Source organism: Strix uralensis, chromosome 5 (assembly GCF_047716275.1).
Source record: "Strix uralensis isolate ZFMK-TIS-50842 chromosome 5, bStrUra1, whole genome shotgun sequence".
Taxonomy (NCBI): Eukaryota; Metazoa; Chordata; class Aves; order Strigiformes; family Strigidae; genus Strix; species Strix uralensis.
Genome location: NC_133976.1, coordinates 5110722 through 5130365, shown reverse-complemented (window position 1 = coordinate 5130365; position 19644 = coordinate 5110722). Strand labels below are relative to the sequence as shown.

The window sequence follows — 19644 nt, the reverse complement described above, 5'->3', positions numbered from 1 at the left end:
TCAGATGACAATCTGGAATCCTATCATGGTCAAATGAAATCCAAATTTCTCTTGGAACAAGGCCACGGTCTGATCCTCAGCAAGGACTGGTTTTCTGCCAGGCAGCAGCTTTCAAACCTGAGCCACTGCAGCTGTGGCCATGGCAGAAAACAATACAGCACTTTTTTTTTTTTTTTTTTTTTGGGGGGGGGGTAGTTAATTAGAGAAAATGAAATTTCTGTCTTGTGTTCAAGAGCTACAGGCTCTTTTTCCTCCCAAAGGATTCACACGGGAGCAGGAACCAAATATGGGAAAACATCAGCTTTTAAGCATAATCTGCTTGACTCGGCGATGAGCATTTAAAACCTCGCAGCCACTTTTTCACCTTTGTCCATCTCATTCGCTAGCCAGCACTTCTCGACATGCAATCCTTTGTGCACAGGATTGCTTTTTAACTCTCTTTACTGCCCTCTCTCCCTATCTCCGGCCACCTTATTAATGATCCGACTCTTGAGTTAGCATCTATAGGTCAAATGGATATCACCTCGGCCATCTGCCCTAATAACTCTCTCCTGTAATGAAAGGAGACTAGAGCTGTTTGGGAGGTTTCTCAAGATAACAGATACATTATTTTTTTTTTGGTTGTTGTTAGAGAAGTCAGTGCTGGATCAATATTAATGCTCACATTACTAAAGCTATACAGTGCAATTGTTTATTATGTCAGCCAGCCCCATGTGCAGAGCCTGGGTTCAGACGATGCACAGGTTACAGGAGGGATGAGTCAGCCATCTCAGCCCCAAAGGTGAATTTGTCCATCGCTGAAATAAAATAAACTGATAGCTGTTAGCATGCTGCTTATGAGAAAACTGTTTGTTAAGACAGCATTTCTTACTGGAGCGTATTAGGATATGTAACATCGCCTGTGGCTGTGTAACGAGACAAGTTCTTCACGTTCATGAAAGGATGATTTTGAAGTTAAGGGAGGAAGGAATCCACCCCTCCCTTGACATGGGTCTGCAGCGTGATCTCGGGCAGGTCACACGGTGTACTGCTGTCTTCCCATCTGACAAGCAATGATAATTTCATCTCACAGAAGCGCCGTAAAAGCTGAACTTGATAAATACGTAGCTCCTCGGGATCTCTGGCCAGAAAGCATTAGAATCCCAAATGCAAGCCATGGGGATCTGTCACCACTTCAAATGCTGGAAAATTTCTTTAGCTGAACAGTTCAGGCAAGAAACTGAAACTCCTGCACCTAAAACTAAAGCAGCACAAAATTTCTTTCTTGGTACATCATGTTCCTGTAGCACTGCAGGGACTCCAAAACCAAAGGCTTATTGAATATATATACCTTCTTAATTTGGCCACGGCTCAGTTTCAGGACAGCAATACTCAACACTTCAGTAATGAACTTCCAAGTTCACGATGATCGAGGGACTATTTGTCCCTAAAACTGACACAGGGGTACAAAGGAACAGAAATTCTGCCTTTACGGCAGAAAAAGAAGTGCAATCACCTGTACCACGCTATCATGCTCTCCTGGATGCCTCATTAGAGGAGGCTGCACACATTGCTTTTTCAACAACAGGTGAGATGAAAGAGAAGGCAGGAGAAAACATGCAAAACTCTTCTGATTGAAGAGAAAGACACCTATGTACAGGCATTCTTCAAGCAAGAAAACCTGGGTTTTATATATAAATTTTAATTATATAAATATATTAAAAATACATACAAAAAATTAAAATTGTCATCATCTTGGTCATTACCAGACTTTTTACTTGGTAGCTTCAGAGACAGCAGCGTAAGCACTTAGAGCTAGATGATGTCCTAGAGAACATGGCACAGAGTGGGACAGACAAGATCTCTGCTCAGCCCCCGGCCCTGCCGAAAACTTACCCTGTCTGTTGGCTGGTATTTAATTTAAGCAAAGTTCCAGTCTCTCTTCTGGAAACTGGATTAATATTTCCCTGTGTCACAGGGTGGCGAGAGGATGAAACTGTCTGGCTAAGACCTGTAGATCTAGGAATAAACCAGTATTTCTTAGGTACAAGATGAAGAAGAAGTTGGCCTAAAGCTGGACACCACTTGCTGAAGAAAGTGTAACATGATGTTAGTAACAGCAGCCTCTTATCTCCAATGTAAAGGCTAACGTATTAATTGCACAAAGCTCTGGCAGGTAACAGTTCCTGTGGAAGCCAATTCTTGTTATAATAATGCAAGATTTTGGCATTTGGTATTTGATATTAACTTTGGGATGGCAGGTAAACAGTATCGGCTATCAGAGCAAACCCATTAAGGATACAGTTCTGAATCGGCAGATGTTCCCATGCAACTCATACATTCCTATTTTCAACAATTAAATTTCCTCCATAACCCTTTTCTTTTTAAATAGAATTTGAACATTTTATTTTCTAACAGAATGCAAAATGGCCAAATAAAGATCTATCAGTAGATCATGCACTTCTTTCGCACACAGTTCTGTTCATATCAGGTCTCTCTGCTCCTTTGCACTGCATGGTACCAGGTACCTAAGTATGGAAGTTGAAAGCATCAGGGTTTTTAAGGAAAATTAGGACTCATGAAAGGAAATAAGGTTGCAGTGCCTGCACTGAAATCTTCAACCCATCTTTTTTTCCAAGCATATGCTCCTTAGGACTGCATGGATACTGAGCTCAAGGTTTTACACACAGGCCAGCTCAGCCTCTCAAATGCAAGAAAGGAAGTGATTGTTCCTACCCAACCCCACATATGAAACTTTTTAGTGAAAAAAAAAATTACCAAAAAACTTTCTGCAGACTTCCAGAATAATCCTCCTATTGTGTAGATAAAGCATGAGATTAAGCCAAAGATATATTTTGAGAAATTTTAAGTCACCAAATCAAGAGCTTAACATCCCTATCGTATCCTAAATAAGTAGGGGCTTTTGACTTCTGTTAAAAGTGAAAAATTTTTTTATTATGCCATGATAGGCTTTATCTCTTTAACTTGTAATAACAATGCCCTTTCCCCAAAACAAACAGAAAGTGTGCTTGTAGTCCATAAAGGAAATTAATGGAAGAGAGACAAAATTCAGTCCTGATATCCTACAGGCCAATATCCTGATACCCTAATGCAAAATGAACACACTAAGACACCTGCAATACATTTTGAGCTTAAAATGCCAGATTTTATATAGATATATGTGTGTGTATATATATGGTGTGTATATATATATTATTATATATATAATTTCTCTGTCATATGAACACAACTGATTACTGATGTGCCTTGTTTACCAAACAGGTGATACACCAACAGATTTCTCTTTTGCTGTATAAAGGAGATCAAGCAACCTATTACCAAACCCTGACATTTTCCAGTTGACACTTTCTATGGGAAGAGAGCTGGTAAGAGAGCACCATCAAGGAGCTCATCTTCCACGTCTCAAATTTTTCCACTGAGATTGCCAGCAAGTTCATTCCAGTGCCTTCTCGGTATGTTCTAAAATGCAGAAACCACAAATACGTTAAAAAAACCCAACAAACCAGCATTCAGGTGTGGCTAGTGATTTTGCATACATAACTGAAACACTGCAAGGAGGATGTTAAAGATGCCTGAAGTTAAGCATCCAGACGTGTTAGTCACACTGGAAAATTTTGGCCCAAATGGCTGGGTGGTGCCTTCAACAATCAGTATTAGCCGGGATTGAACTTGGAGGTGTTCAACAGGACTGAGAGACTTGGTATATACATTTATCAATCACTCCAAAAGCAGATATTAACCTGTCCTACTTAAGCTACAAGTGGTCAACAAAACCCCCTCCATCCCTAATGACAAAATACATACGGCCATCTTGAAATATGGATGATAGCAATGATCTGGTTCAGGACTCACAAATTTCCAGACCAATTCAATTACCTCTCCACTCTGCTGAACAACTCCTTCACACTCTTGATTAGGCATTTCTTGGTATGAAATCAACAGAGATGAACTTTTGAACACCAGCATATCGGTAGTTTGCCATAAACAAACCACAACTACTAAAACTGTAGTTCTGCATCACAGTGTTGCTTTAAAAAGAAACAGTTCCATCCTTTCTTTTGTCCTGGTTCAAGCATTTGTGCAGGAGAATGGGGAACTAATCCAAGCTGAAATAAGAAAGATTATCTGTTAGTTTGAACTCAAATCACCAATCTGGTCTGTCATGATACTACTCAAACTTTTGGGCTAGAACAAGCCAGAGACAAGTCCTGCACCTCCCTTCTTATATCATCACCTTGTCCCTTCTCCACAGTGAAGGCACTTAACAGGCTAACTCAGATGGAAATATATCTAGGGATGGAACAAAACAAGAAAGGAAGCATTTTTCTGTCCAGCTGGCAAAGTAAAAAGCCCACCTGAAGATCACACAAGCCTAAGGGTAAGGGAAAGAAGAGGAGAGAGGCACGAAGCATCCGTCTTCAGGCATCAGATCTTGGCTTAAGGTAAAATGTGCAACTCTGGCTTCCAGAGGTGATTTAGGATACTGGATACGATGAGAACAACACTTTTAAATACTAGTGGCGGTCCTCATTATAATATTTTTTAGAATATGCAATGTTTATGAAGCCAAACTACCCAGGCTTCTCAAAATGACACACCCAGCTTCCTGCTGAAGACAGAAAAACAGTGTTGGCAGATGGTTATCAGCTACACACAGAATCTCTCTGACCTGACAAAATATCAGTCCTGCATTTGCGCTGCATATAGCAAGCAAAAATGTGTTTCTGTCTAAATACAGAGAGACTTGATTTTTGCTTTGACTTTTTAGTAGTGGCTCAACAGTTTTTGTAGATCACACATACATACACGAATAAATGCACGTGTATGGCAATGCTATGCTAACGTGTCTGGAGCTGTTATGCACACCTTGGATGGAGAATAAAAACAACCACAGAAGCATCTTTAGGAAGAGGCTTCCTAAGATCGAGTGAGAAGATGTGTGAGAACCAGCCAGCTCCCTGTCAGCAGGGCAGCCCTGGTTCAGTCACTTCCGTGTTGCTCTGAATTACCTGTGACTGAGTCTCTCCCCTGAAATCTGCAGAACAGTGTGTGACGCAAAAACCACTGCCGTTTGATCAAAACATACAAGCAGGGACAGAAAACCTCCATAACAAAATTTGGATTAATCTGCATGCTTTTTATTTTTTACTCCCTCTGGGGTGTACATTCTTTAAGAGAATTGGGAACTCGCCCCGAAGTACGTGTGCAGGCGTCGAGGTTTTTCTTTAAAGGAACATTTTGACTTCTAAAAAATGAAATTATTAGCAAAGACAAGGTAATTAGGCAATGACAATTCATAGAGTACAACCAATCAATAACAGAGTACATTAGCAAGACTGACAGAGGTGTGAAGCCAATACGTTATAAATGGCTCTATACTGACCTGTAAAAATGCAGCGTTTCCCTAACATTCGGCACAATAAAAAACTAAAATGCTATATAAGCAAGCCAACCTGAAATGACACCTAGTATTATAAATGGGCTAATCTATATGTTAATACTGTTGTATCACATAACTGCAGCAAGACTAAGATAACAATATGACTTTGGGGTTTCTATGGCTACATCCTGGGCTAACGTGCCTGAAAGGGCTTGCTGCTGACACCACACAAGCTTTCTGAGTGCTTCTCTTTGGTTATTTATGATATGATTTATGATAACGACAACATCTCCTATTTTCTCCCCTCGTCAGATACAATAAATTGCCATCGTTAATCACCGTTCTTGCTTCAGCTATGATTACAATAGTATAATAGGGCCTAGCTATGGTAATACTGTGTATTAAGGTGTTTTTCCCCCCCTTTAAAGAAATATGCACAAGTAGATCTTTGTAGCCGATGTCAGTACCTGTAGTATTTTAATAATCTTCCTGGGAGTATTTCTGGATGAGAATTTCTGTTACAACCATGATTTGGCACTGCTCCTCTTGCAAAGATCGAATTTATGATCTAAAGACTCAAAATCCACATCGTATTATCTGTATCTAACAATTCTCAAATATAACACAAGGGGTTTATACGTATTTTTCTTGACAAAAGGAAAGCAGACGGTCAGTCATTTCACTTTGCACCTCTATATCTAATCTTCCTGGCTGAGCTTTCCAAACCAGCTTTTCAAGTATCACAAATCTTACTAAAAACAAAAACACTGAACCTATATAAACATTTGGAAAGATTTCACAGCGCCTTTCCCTTTATATATTATGGTCTTGTATAAGAAAATATACTGTTCTACCTTCAATAAAATCCTGTGTTAAAAAACCTCAGACTTTTACAAATATTTTAGGAAGCAACTATTTATACCTCCTAGCAGAGGAACAAACTAGGTATTTATTACAGTGGGGTACCTGTACTTCTGCCATACCAATAATTTTTACCTGGAATTGCAGGATCTGAGTCCTTCACAGGTTTGCAACCTACATAGGCATTCAGGCACTTGGATTCAGAAGTGAGAATATACAGTGATTATTTAATATCTTATTTTGTAACTGAGCTGAAGAGCCCCAGAAATGTAAGGCATAATTGTCTCATAGACATCACATATTTCTTTTACCATATTGCTTCAGATCTCACCCTTTCTTCCCAGAAGTTCAAAATTTAAACCTAAAAAAGCTTTGCTTTCTGTGTAACGCACCCACGATGGCAGAACTGTGGTTTAGGGCACAGATACTAGAATGCAAGAGTCGCATTTCTTGTCCTTAGGAGTCTCAGAAACAGCAAGTAAGAGACAGACATGATGGCACGATGGGGTATTTTAGATTGTATTGATAAGCATATTTCTATTTCTATCGCTGCTATAAATAGCTAACATGCCCTTCAGCCCAGCGATCATTAGTGACCCGACTCTTTACTGGTTTTGTAGCAAAGGTAGAATAGATGGGAGACAGTTGCAATACTGATCAGGACAGGGAAGATGTTTGACGTGTAAGTGGCAGCACAGAAGAAATGGAAATATGAAGACAGTGGTCTCCTATCAAATGATTAGCTCATTTCAAAGTTCAGAGGATAAACATGGACACCGCTGTGCTAGGTGTGGCACAAAATCCATGTGGAGGGAGAGCACCTCTGCCAGATGAGGTCTGCAATCAGCTACAATTACCTGCATCTGCCTGTGACTTGCTTTACTCCCTCAAAAGTAAACCTGGGCTATTTTGGGTATTAATCTGTTATATACTTGCTCACATGATGGAGCTTCTGCAAAAATGCATTATCAGAAGGAAGCTTTGGCTCAACACAACTTAAAGACCATCATCACTCTTGCTATGCAGGACAAAGATGCAGCTTTGCCATCATAAAAAGGCTGTGAGTGTTTATATCACCTTCAAATAACTTTTTAGTTCAACAACTCATTTGGCCATTAATTGCATTTCCTCTCCTCTTCCTATTGCGCATTACTTGCAACTGCAAGGGCACGTTCGAAACCAAGTGATAAGCTGCTCAGGGCAAGAACCGTATCTGTATTTTTCAAAGTGTTTTGGTTACTTCTGGGCACTATAAAAAAACCCCAAACAATGGAGCACGTATTTAGAAATGCTTCCACTCATTTGATTGTCTTCATTGGATAAGAAAGGGAAATTAAGTATTTTCTCAGGAATAAAAAAAAAAAAAATATAAAAATGAGAAAGACTGGGGGAGGGAGAATTTTATTTTCAATATATGAATTGAGATCTATAAAAATGCTGTGCTCTAGAATGAACTGGAAAAAGTCTGTCTACACTGTTAGGCAACACCCTGATTTGCGGTATCTATCCATAGTGGCACAAATGAACATAAGTCACTGAAATTCAATTTAAAAAAAGTAATAATAAAAAAAACCCTGCCATTGACTGGAAACTCCCAGTAATGCAAACAGAGTTACTATATCTTCAAAGTAAGAAAAGGCATGTGTTCACCCTCTCTCTTAATATATGTATGCACACCATGCCCACAAGTGTTTAGCAAATATTCCAGCTGTTGGGAATGGGTATGTCAGCTCATTTCTTTAAGGATACCAGCAGCAATTAGGAACGCTTTTGCCATCCAGAGCAATGCGTTTATTCAAACAGTTGCTAACTCAGAAATACAAATGCAGTTCCAGCTTACGACTTTGTCTGAGCAGCATCCAAAAGTCTTCATGAATATGTGCTGACAACACGCACCCCAGGCCTTCAGCCCTCTGAATTGGTAGTGGTGTGTCTTGGTACATACATGAAAACCCACATTTGCTGGGAAGAATTCTGAGATACAATACGAATCCCATAACAAATGTAATCTTCTTGATCTAGCAGAGAAGGAAATCACTGATGATAAGGTTTTAATAAAGCTTGACAAGCCTCAAAATTAAATTTGCTGGGAAGGGTTCACCCCCGAAACAGATACTTTCAAGCGGTCTTTGCGAAAGAAGCCAAGGAAAGACTTAAAGAGAGGAAAATGTTTACTTTAAGAGGTTTTTTTCTTACAGCTACAAATCCAATTAGTGACTCTCTTTGTCTTTCAGCCTCCCTGCTTTATTCTGTATGGGAGCACATGTGTGTCCCTGGCTCTCCCCATAACCCTGCCCTGCAAAAGGTGCCCATAGGCAGACAGAAAACTAATCAGGGCAGCGTGATCACCTATACAGCAGCACTTCTCAGGCGGCACTCAACAGCGATTTGAAACCAGATCGGACAGCCCCACGCTACGGTGGGTTCAAAATGCTGCTGTCAGCACCGCTGGAAAAAAAGTACTATGAGAGCATGGGGTGACCGTGCTGAGTAATAATTCTGCGGGCAGCTTCCCACTCCAGCAAGGAGCCCAATTCCAGAGGCTGTAGGAAAATTTAAACCACATCCAATTTAAAACCTCTGCTTTTTTTCCGGCGACCTTATAATTTTTCAGGGACAGCTGCTAAAATCTATTGCTTCTTTCTGTAGGACCTCATGGATCACAGCAACATCTTCAAATAAATCTCACTTCCAAAGGAGCTCAGAGGCTAAAAACAGAGCAAAGGAGTCCGTTAGATGCTCTCACTGTACAAGAGCTTTTTTTGGAGGACAACTGGAAAGACCTCGTGGTCTTTTGCAAAGCCACTGCCACGAAACAATCCTACGCTTCTGCAGTCGCTGCAAGCCTTTGTAGGACAATTAAGCTAAGCAAAAAGCAGTGCAAAAAACCAAAGAAAAAGAATACAAGAGAGATCCAGAGATATCAGAGTCCTGCATGTACACTACGAGAGCTGTGCACAAAGGTGAAATGATTTGTGACACACTCCTCTTGGTATTACTTGCAATGGATGCAAAATAACAGAGGGTGTTTTTGTGGAAACATTAGGCAAGTTTCAAAATATTGTCTCTGTTTAGAAACAATCCAACCCATTTTTTAAAATAAAAAATCCCAGCTCCAACAACAACTTCAAAGCCAACATTGCGTGATGCTGCACTTTACACTCAACTTTTAAGTATGCAGCAGCCTTCATTTTGATGCGAGGTCTGCCCCAGTGCTCCCAGTGACCTTGGCAAAATTCTTAAAACAAAACAAAAACAAAACCAAAAAACACACAAAAAACCCCTTCAGGACCTCAGGCTCTAAAGCTATTTTAGAATTAGCTTTGAATAATTGTCCCACAATAGGAGTTTTCTTGATTAATTGCTTAAGATAAGGCCTCCTTTTCCTTGCTGGCCTCCAGTGACTCCCTCTACTTCCCATAATCACTTTTGTCTCAGTCTCCTGTTCACTGGGAACTGCTAAGAGAAAAATCAGAGATACACTAACTCCATTACCTGAGGATTAGCCACGAGATAACCCTATGTATTCCATTACTGACCATTATTTGAGTAATTATTCAATCAAGTTTAGACCATGTGAAAGACGCACTAATTGTTTTGCAAAGCTTGCCCAAGCTGTATATCGAAGGGATGCAACTTGTGTCCTTTAACAAAACAAAAATGATGTGCTGATTGCAAAGGAAAATGAGAAGTGGTTTTGTATCGAACCCTGCTTTAAAAAAAAAAAAAAAAACTAATTAGGCTTAACTAGGAGTTAAGGATCTATTTTGATCAAGTTTCTACACAAACTGGATTGTATACATACTTGATTATAGAAATTTTGCAGGTTATTGCTTTTCCATCTGAATTATTTAAAAAATGGTACTCAGCCATTAATTTTCTAGCAGTTTATGAGATAAGCACCCTGAATATAGGGAAAGCAGGGATAGTGGAGAAACAAACAAAGAGCCAGTAACCAGCAGGCTTAATTTAACAAGAAACTTGTGCACACACATCACTACTAGACTCAGAGGGCTTGATACTCTGATTTAAACTGAATTAATGTCTTTTAGTTAAGTAATATTTTTCTTGGACACATGGGAGAAATGAAAAAAACCTATGAAAACAAATTTAGGGAAGGAATTGGCTTCAGTAGGCAGTTTTACGTAACATTAACTTTCCACTCAGACATTAAAAAAAAAAAAATAATCCTTCATTTCAGAGTTGTCGGATTCCCATGTAATCTTCCTATTTCATGGACCTGAGAGTGGTACACTACCAAGTGAGTCCCAGCTGAGACGGAACTGGAATTTCCAGGGACACCAGCTGATGTTCTATGAAGACTCCCGAAGAGGCCACAAACTAAAGACAACTCCATCTCCAGATAGGAAACTTCCCTCAGCTATCAAACGCCACACGAGCATTTACAGCTGATGCAAAATTAATCTGTAACTATTTATTTGATCTTCTTGTTGCCACACTTTCTAAACACATGTTCTTAAAACCACCACCACCACCAGACAAAATCTACAGCCTTTATTTTTAAAAGCCCATCAACCTTCCAGCTCCAGCAGATCTCATGTGATACCTTGCATCAGCTATTTTCTAGACGTAGTTTCCTCATAATTGTAAATGCCATTCTGGTAGATGGATATAACAAGCCCTCGCTAGCATCCGGAGGGCTAGTTTGGCAATTTTTAAGCTAGGTTGCTTGACTGTCTTCCAGCTCTTGGCTAATGCAGATAAAGCTTCCACATGGCTTCCATAAACTCAGACCTTTACCACCTCTGTCTTCATGAAATTTGGGGGGTGGAGGGGAGATTTATCTATGGGAGTGAGCACAAACTATTGGTATTCTTGGGATTCAGGCAGAACGAAGCATGCTCAGCCGTGGCGAGGGAGCTCCTTCCAAGCTAGGATTAAAGCCAGTGGTAGGGAAGCTTGGGTTTTAATGGATAAATTGTTGCAGAGTACGCTCAGCCAAACACCTCTGCTGATGAACGGGACTTGAAATTCGGTGGGGAGGGGATTATCTTCCTGCTGTGGCATGTAATTTTTAAGAACACCCCCCTATTAATCTAGTTACGTGCCAAATAGTAAGCAGCAGTTTGACCCAAATCCTATTAGCAACAACAATCTGTCGTTACCTCCTCTCCCCAAAATGAAATACGCTCTGGGATGCGTTAGAGCAAAATAAATTGAAATGCGGGAGGTTTTCTGCATTAATTTCTCCCACCTCCCAATTCAAATTGTAAATTCACAGGGCAGGGCCTTGAATTATGTTTGTAAAACACTGCCTTCACATGAATAAATCACGAACATAAACAACACAGAAGATTTTCTTTCACATTTGTTTTTTCTTCTCATTCTGATTCTCTGTTTTCTCTCGTCCTTGTATTTTCCTCCTTTTGTTTGGTCTTAGAATGATAGAACAGAATCATAGAATCATTTAGGTTGGAAAAGACCCTGAAGATCCTCCAGTCCAACCATTAACCTCACACTGACCGTTCTCAACTCCACCAGATCCCTCAGCGCTGGGTCAGCCCGACTTTTAAACCTCTCCAGGGATGGGGACTCCACCACCTCCCTGGGCAGACCATTCCAACGCCCAACAACCCCTTCTGGAAAGAAATACTTCCTAATATCTAGTCTAAACCTTCCCTGGTGCAGCTTGAGGCCATTCCCTCTTGTCCTGTTGCTTGTTACTTCATTAAAGTGACTCATCCCCATCTCTCTGCACCCTCCTTTCAGGGAGTTGTAGAGGGCGATGAGGTCTCCCCTCAGCCTCCTCTTCTCCACACTAAACAGCCCCAGTTCCCTCAGCCGCTCCCCATCAGACCTGTGCTCCAGACTCTGCACCAGCTCCGTTGCCCTTCTCTGGACATGCTCGACACATTCAATGGCCCTTTTGGAGTGAGGGGCCCAAAACTGAACACAGTAATCGAGGCGCGGCCTCACCAGTGCCAAGTACAGGGGTAAGATCCCTTCCCTGTCCCTGCTGGCCACGCTATTTCTGATGCAAGCCAGGATGCCATTGGCCTTCTTGGCCACCTGGGCACACTGCTGGCTCATGTTCAGCCAGCTGTCAATCAACACCCCCAGGTCCCTCTCTGACTGGCAGCTCTCCAGTCACTCCTCCCCAAGCCTGTAACGCTGCTGGGGGTTGTTGTGGCCGAAGTGCAGAACCTGGCATTTGGTCTTCATTGCTTGCTCATCTCAAAACCCAGAAAATACTAGTTTTCTGTATTACAATTTTTCTGCCTTTTCCTGGCTCTCACTCTAAGCTTTCTCTTTCGCTAGCATTTAGCAGAAAGATAAAAACTAGAAGTGGGAAGAACTTGCATCCTTTTTGTGTCACTTGGGATATTTTCATGAAGGAGACTGGTGGCCAAAGGCAAAACTGAAGTAAAGGGTAAAGGACAAAACATCCAGAAGAAACATGAAACATGGGAGTGTAAGAAGCAGTTAGAAGAGGGAGAAGAGATACAAATGAGTTACACTAAACAAGTATTTCAAGGGCAAAATGAGGAAGATGGGACAAATAAGGATGTTGTGGACACATGGTCAAAGTGGCTGTGGAAGAAGCCAGAATGTGAATGGGCAGCAGTCGCTTGCTAGTTTCTCCATCACATGATGCTAAATCCTGCAGGTTTTGGTCCTCAAACACTTGTTTAGGGAGAACCTCTTCACTCCTGAGTTCTTCCATCTCACACCTGTCACTGCAGATACTGTGGCTTCATTTCTTATGCACATCCAGAAAAATAAAAAATGCCTGAGGATACTCTTAGATAAGAAGCTGTTCAGATGTGACATATCTCAGCAGTTATTAAAAAGTAATTACACCTCATATTCACATGAAGCATTCATTACTTTCAGGAGGGGTTTAGATCTCTAACTTTTAGATATATAACTTTTGCAGCAACCAGGAATAGCTGAAGAATCCCAGTTTGGTCACTAAGTTACAGTTCGTCTTGCTTAAAATGGTGAATTGTCACTGTGCCAAACCATGAGAATACATCTGTCTGGCACATTACGGCCAAGATGAATTAGCTTACAATCTCTTTGGTTATTCTGGTTTCTAATATAAAGCTCAAGAGGGCAAAGTTGCTTGAAATGATCAGCAGCTTGGGACACGAGCTACCAACTGCCCCTCTACTCTGCCCTCGTGAGACCCCACCTGGAATACTGTGTCCAGCTCTGGAGCTCCCAATACAAGAAGGATATAGAACTGTTAGAACGAGTCCAGAGGAGGGCTACCAAGATGATCAGAGGGCTGGAACACCTCTCCTATGAGGACAGGCTGAGAGAGTTGGGCTTGTTCAGCCTGGAAAAGAAGGCTCTGGGGAGACCTCATAGTGGCCTTCCAGTACCTGAAGAGCACCTACAAGAAGGCTGGGGAGGGACTTTTTACAGGGACTGTAATGATAGCACAAGGGGTAATGGGTGGAAGCTGAGGGAGGGGAGGTTAAGATTAAATATAAGGAAGAAGCTTTTTACTGTCAGGGTGGTGAGGCACTGGAACAGGTTGCCCAAGGAGGTTGTGGATGCTCCACCCCTGGAAGTGTTCAGAGCCAGGTTGGATGGAGTCTTGAGCAACCTGATCTAGTAGAAGGTGTCCCTGCTCATGGCAGGGGGGTTGGAACTAGATGATCTTTGAGGTCCCTTCCAACCCAAACCATTCTATGATTCTATGATTCTATGACATTGTCTAACGTAGACTACCTTAGAGCGTGGTTGCACGTTACCCTTGCTTCAAGTCCAGCTGTGCTCTGACATTCGTCCCACAGCATCCAGTAGCTGTGCAGCCACAGGGGAGATCTGTTCAGTGAGCTGAAGGAAAAGCCAAATTCTCCTCTCCCGCCTCCCTGAAAAAAAACAACTTTTAACCTAATCAACCTGTTTAATCAACTCAAAGGAAGGGAAGAAATGACCTGCCAGGATGAGAGCATGCCACATTTTTCTGCTACAGCAGATAAACCTTCCACCCACCACGTAGCAGCCTACATCAGACATGAGGGTATCAGTCCTTTGACTTAAAAGAACAGCACACAATGAAAACACAATGTTCAAGGTCAGTATATCACAGTATACTTACACAATTTCTGTTGCTAACTTTGCCTTCTGTATTTTAGTACTTATGAGCCCATTCAGGTGAGATGCGACATCCTTAATTTTCTCTTAAGGGTAATGTGGACACTTGTGTACCAATTCAGCCTCTTGTTGCAGATGGAGAAAGTTCAGGAGAAGACTTACTGAGACCTCTTACTTTGCAGTAGGACAGAGGATTCTTTTTCCAACTGGGGCAGGAGATTTATTTATTTTTCCTGAATGGCATCTTTGACTCAGCAGAGATCATGCCTCAATTTACCTTCTAAATTGTTTTGTTTCCCTCTCTTTACACACAGTACTCCCTAATAAAGTGGGAGGAGGAAAACCCTTTCCTTTCTTCCTCCCACCAAGAACTGTCACTGCTCCAAGCTGAAAGACAGACAGCAGGAGAAGAACTTCAGGTAATGTCTAGAAACCTCTCTCAAAGATTAAATATCACTGAAATGTACAAAAATTAGCTGCCACCACTTCTTTTGCAGGGAGCTAAAGAGCCTTTAACAAAGAATTTCAGTTCTTTGTTTGAAGTGCTGGATAAGACCCCGGCAGAAATCAAATTCTTGTTATATCTCTGAGCTTCTCCCCCCTCCTCCATCATTTCTGGGCTAGAGAAACAAACACAAAATGTTGGTGTACTCTGTGTACAACCAGGAACTCATTAAGTTCAATCAAAATGACCTCCAGAACTGTGGGATGAAGTAACAAGAAAAATAAAGCATTAGGAATTTTAATACAATAACTACTTGCTTCCTTTTGCCATAAATTCTTTATGGGTCTCTAAGATACATCTGCTACCATAGGATAAACATCTTGTGCTCTGGCTATTAAAGGTTTCCTACAAAAATCTAAGATTTACTCAGCTATCTGCACAGAAAGCTGTTTAAAAAATCTAAGTGCCTTACAGGGAAAAAGAACTCTAACCATAAAATCTGTGAGCAAGAACAAGGACACCTTCTTAATCTTCTAAGTAAGAAAGGTGTTGTCAGGACTTGCAACCATGCCTTCTGCAAATTAGAAAAGAAATAGTCAGTTATGGTCCAAAGCATAAGGAAGTGGGAGGAGAAAAGGCAGGTAACCATTTTAGTCAGGACACCTGAGAAACTGCAAATACATTATTTCCATTTTCAGTATGCTACACCACTGTGAGGGAATATACCCTTGACATATACCAGACATGTTAAAAGACAGAGTGGTAAAAAAATATCATTTATCATAAGCAATATGATTAATAAGCTCTATGACTGCTCAAGTACAGCATGTATTTAGAAACACAAGATACCCGATTCATAATAAAAGTCTAAATTCATTCTTGCTCAGGAATAATATTTTTGCCAAGCCACTGTTTTGGGAATTTTCTATGACCAAGACCAGAAATTTCAGGACACCCTGCTCATGGCATGGCCACATATTTTTACAGGCTCTTCATCCACAAATGGCAAAGAATTTGCACACACAAAAAAAATCAGAGGTCTCATCTTACAGAGGAAAAAACAAACGGGGTTCAGAAAGGACAAACTATTTATGCATAGTCACTGTCAAACAAAATATTGGTGGCAGAGATGAAAATCAGAAGTATGGTAAGTTTGGAAATCTAACACTGAACCTACCAGCTCACCTTTTGCTTAAGAGAAGGTATAATCTGGCTAATCAGATATTTTTTATACAGTCATAAGGAGAAAGAGTCCTTCTCTCACTCTTTGGATTAGGGGAAATATCTTAAAAAAAAAAAGGAAATGGTATTTGTTCATCTGCGTTAAGATCCTGCATCTCTCGTTAGGAGAGGCAAGCTACTCCTGCCACTGAAACCAGTAGTAGTTTCTTCTGGAGAAAGAGTAGTTTAATTCATTGCAATTCATTAGCTACTCTGGGGCTATGACTGATTTGGGAATGACCATCAGTTTGTGGCTGATGCCCCATTCAGAAAAGGTATAATTTTTAATTTTAAAATAAATCGCAAAAGGACTGTGAGATTGTAACATGCACTTTTTGTACCACATCCTTCTCCCTGCCTCCGCCTCCTCCCAGTGTGGATTAGGATGGGGAGAGGGATGAATTATCTCTGGAGAACTATAAAAGATAGAATTGATTTTTGGTAAGAACTCCAAGGAAGTTCTTAATACCGCCTTATCTTTGTGAGTAATACAGAAATGTTCCTCTGCTTAGTGAGCGCCTATCTTCGAAGCTATCCTTGCCAATGTTATCTCTACAGAAAAGCAGCTTTGAAGGATAGAAAATAATATATGCTCCCCACTGGTTGAAACGGAGTTGTGTCAAAACTTGTAATACAGAGTTTAGGTTCTACACTAGATATTTCCATAACTTAGGGGAATTCAACAAGTTCGCTGCTGTGACGCTAGCATGAGGCCAAGATAAGATTTGCCCATCTCACATAATGAAATTTAATAACTGTGATGCACTTCAGAGCACCTGCACAAACCTAATGATGTGACATCACCCAAATTCACAGTCTCGCATGTTAGTATTTTTATGATGGTGTGAATTTGTGAAGTTTCTTTAAATAAATTTAAAAAATTCATCATCTTTAAGTATTTCTTGAAGAAAGGCAGCAAAGTCTAGGTTTATAAGGGGAAGTAATCTCCTATTAAACTAGTAAGAAGAGATGGAAAAAACAGACATAATTTTGGATGCACAAGCTATTCATCAAGACAGAGGCTTGTGTGCTTGAAAGTTTTTTGTTTTGGTTTGGTTTTTTTTTCCCTGTCCACAACAGGAGGTCTATGAGGAGATGCTACCTCCTCCTACAAACTGTCTGATCCTGTCTGCAACATTATCAACACAAATATTGGACTGTCCCACCCCTAATAATTTAGGGTAGTCCCCCTAACCCAACTTTTGAGCATTTAGGTCAAATGGTTGACTTTCTGAGAAACAGAAGCCTTTGATTCAAAAGTTCCTGTTTCTACAATAGGCTCATTTAAACGTGCATGAATGTCTGAATGTCATCTTCTTGACAGTCCAGGGTTATGCTTATGTATAATACTTTCCTCTTTATTTTCAGCTATTGACAACTAGCAAGGAGAATATGTACAGAAAACATCTTGCAGCTCCTCTAAAAATCCTCTGCTGCAACTGTGCAGTCTCTCCTGAGAAAAAGAAGAACTTTTTGGTCATCTGCCGAAGCCAGTAATTCTGTTCTTCGGACTCCCAGGATTTCTGCTATCTGATGGAATATTTAAGTGGAGACTTCATTCCCCCGGCAGAGTGCCGACGGCTCAGCCACTCCGGTGTTCAATGAGCTCTTGTGTTCTATTACAGAAGAAATGTGATTTTCTGCCCAGCTGGAAAATGATACTTCTTCCTAGTGCAGAGATTTGTACCCCACTCTAACCCGTCTAAATAGGTCACAGTCACATTTTCACAATACTACCAATATATCCCTTCTGAAAATGCAAAAGCTTACTGCACCCAGGGCAAAGACCATCTAATGTGGAATACTACAGACTCTCTCCTTCGCAAGGAAAAATAAATAAATCAAACTAAGGAACACGTTACATCTCTCTATAAAACCTCTTCCTCTGATCTGGCAGGTTGGAACAGCCCTTCCGTATCTCTTTCTCTCACCAACTTTCCTATTCCAAGCAGATTTGAAGGCCCTGCTCTGCCAGTGACCACCTCCGTGGTGCTTGACAAGACACACCTCTGCGCCTTACTCCCACCCTCTACCAAATGGGGATTATTGATATTTTTCCCCCCAGTGCTTTGAGCTCTCTGAGTGTACCAGGAAGCCTTATTTATTCATTTGCCTGCCCCAAATGAAACAAGCTCTGTCAATCTTACTGGGCAGGATGCTATAGCGTTACTTTTCTACATGGTGCAACTCTGCCAAAAACATGGAGATGTCCGAAAACTATTAGAAGTCTGAAGTCTAGTGAGATGTCTTGAGAAAACAAAAAGTGTGATACGTTGTCTAATTTCTTCTTCAGATGTCTTCTGTGCATGCTTTCCTTATGCTGTTTTACCAGTCAAATACAGTAATTAAGTACTGTTTAACGTTCCCTTCAAAAGCACACGCTGTTCCCAGCTACCCTGGTGTAAATCTGGACTAAGCCTAAAAAAGCCAAGAGTTAAACCTTGCATGTGAGCAGACTGAAACTTTCAGTGTCAAAATACATTTGAGGTAAAATGAATCAAAATGTGGAGAAAGGGGATGCTCAGAATTGATTTTTCCAACAAGGCATTTACAGGCACTCCAAACACGATCTCCACTTCAAACATAAAATAGTCATTGTGCTGATTTGTTACAGTACGACTTGCTAACGTATTTGATTCCACATTATCTGAAACTCCTAGTTATCCGAGGTCTCATCTTCTTAATGGAAGGGAATGTACAAAAGCGGAGCACTCACTTTAACACACAATATATTATCTATACAAATTGGTACTCATTCAACAGACAAACTTAAAAACCAAATTATGGTTGACTATCAATTTGATACTCTGCAGGAGAAAACACCACTTAAAGCCTGATAGCTTATAAAGCCTTTTAACGACATTTCTTGGCATTATAAAATACCAGATCTTGACGCTGTGCTAGAACTCGGTAGAAAGCTCCCATGAGAAGAAAATTTTCGCTAGTTGGTTGTTGCAGCTGAGGTCTTACCAAATATTAAACAAATGTGGTACTGTGGGCTAAGATATCAATATTATAAAAATGTTTCTTGGCATAATACCCCACTGCTGTGTCAAAAGCAAAGAGTCCTGCTGAAGCAACATGCTGGGTATCTCAAAGGAAAGGATTTGGAAGCAAATTTCACAGGCAACCCTGCACCTAATACGCTGATCTGGCAGCCAGTGAATTTCAACCTTTGTCTTTACTTTGCCACAGATGCCTCTAAACTAAGTTGCCTGCAAAATAAATTCAGAGCCTTGCCTCAGTTTCCCCAGTTTTAGAGACTGCAGAACCTACTTGAGAACAGTGAATTAGAAGTCAAACATGGAATCATCATTTGCCAAACACACGTATGTGCATGCATGCAGAAATGCAAATTCCATTCCAACAGACTTCCCGCACTTAACAAAGTCAGATGCTAGAGGTATTACTATTTATTTAGGTATTTCTGTGTGGTAGTAGATAATACTTTCTAAAGCACATGGGTTTTTGCCTTCAGCAGAGATATTTTTGAACTCAGGGTCATATTCTCAACAGCACTTTGGTAATTTAGAAATAAGTATCCCCCCCAACTTTCAGCAGAAATATTTTTTATTTCTTAGGCACTCAGAAGAACCCACCTTAATTTGCCAACTCCTTTAATTAAAAGTTATTAGAAGTTCTACCTTGCAATCAAAATTCTGTAATA

General features: G+C 40.6%; 1 protein-coding gene across 1 annotated transcript in view; it reads right to left on the bottom strand.

The window, feature by feature from the left end:
* The window catches only part of TAF3 (TATA-box binding protein associated factor 3), a 125700-nt gene that overhangs the window by 33858 nt on the left and 72198 nt on the right, over window positions 1–19644 (bottom strand). The window lies entirely within an intron of this gene.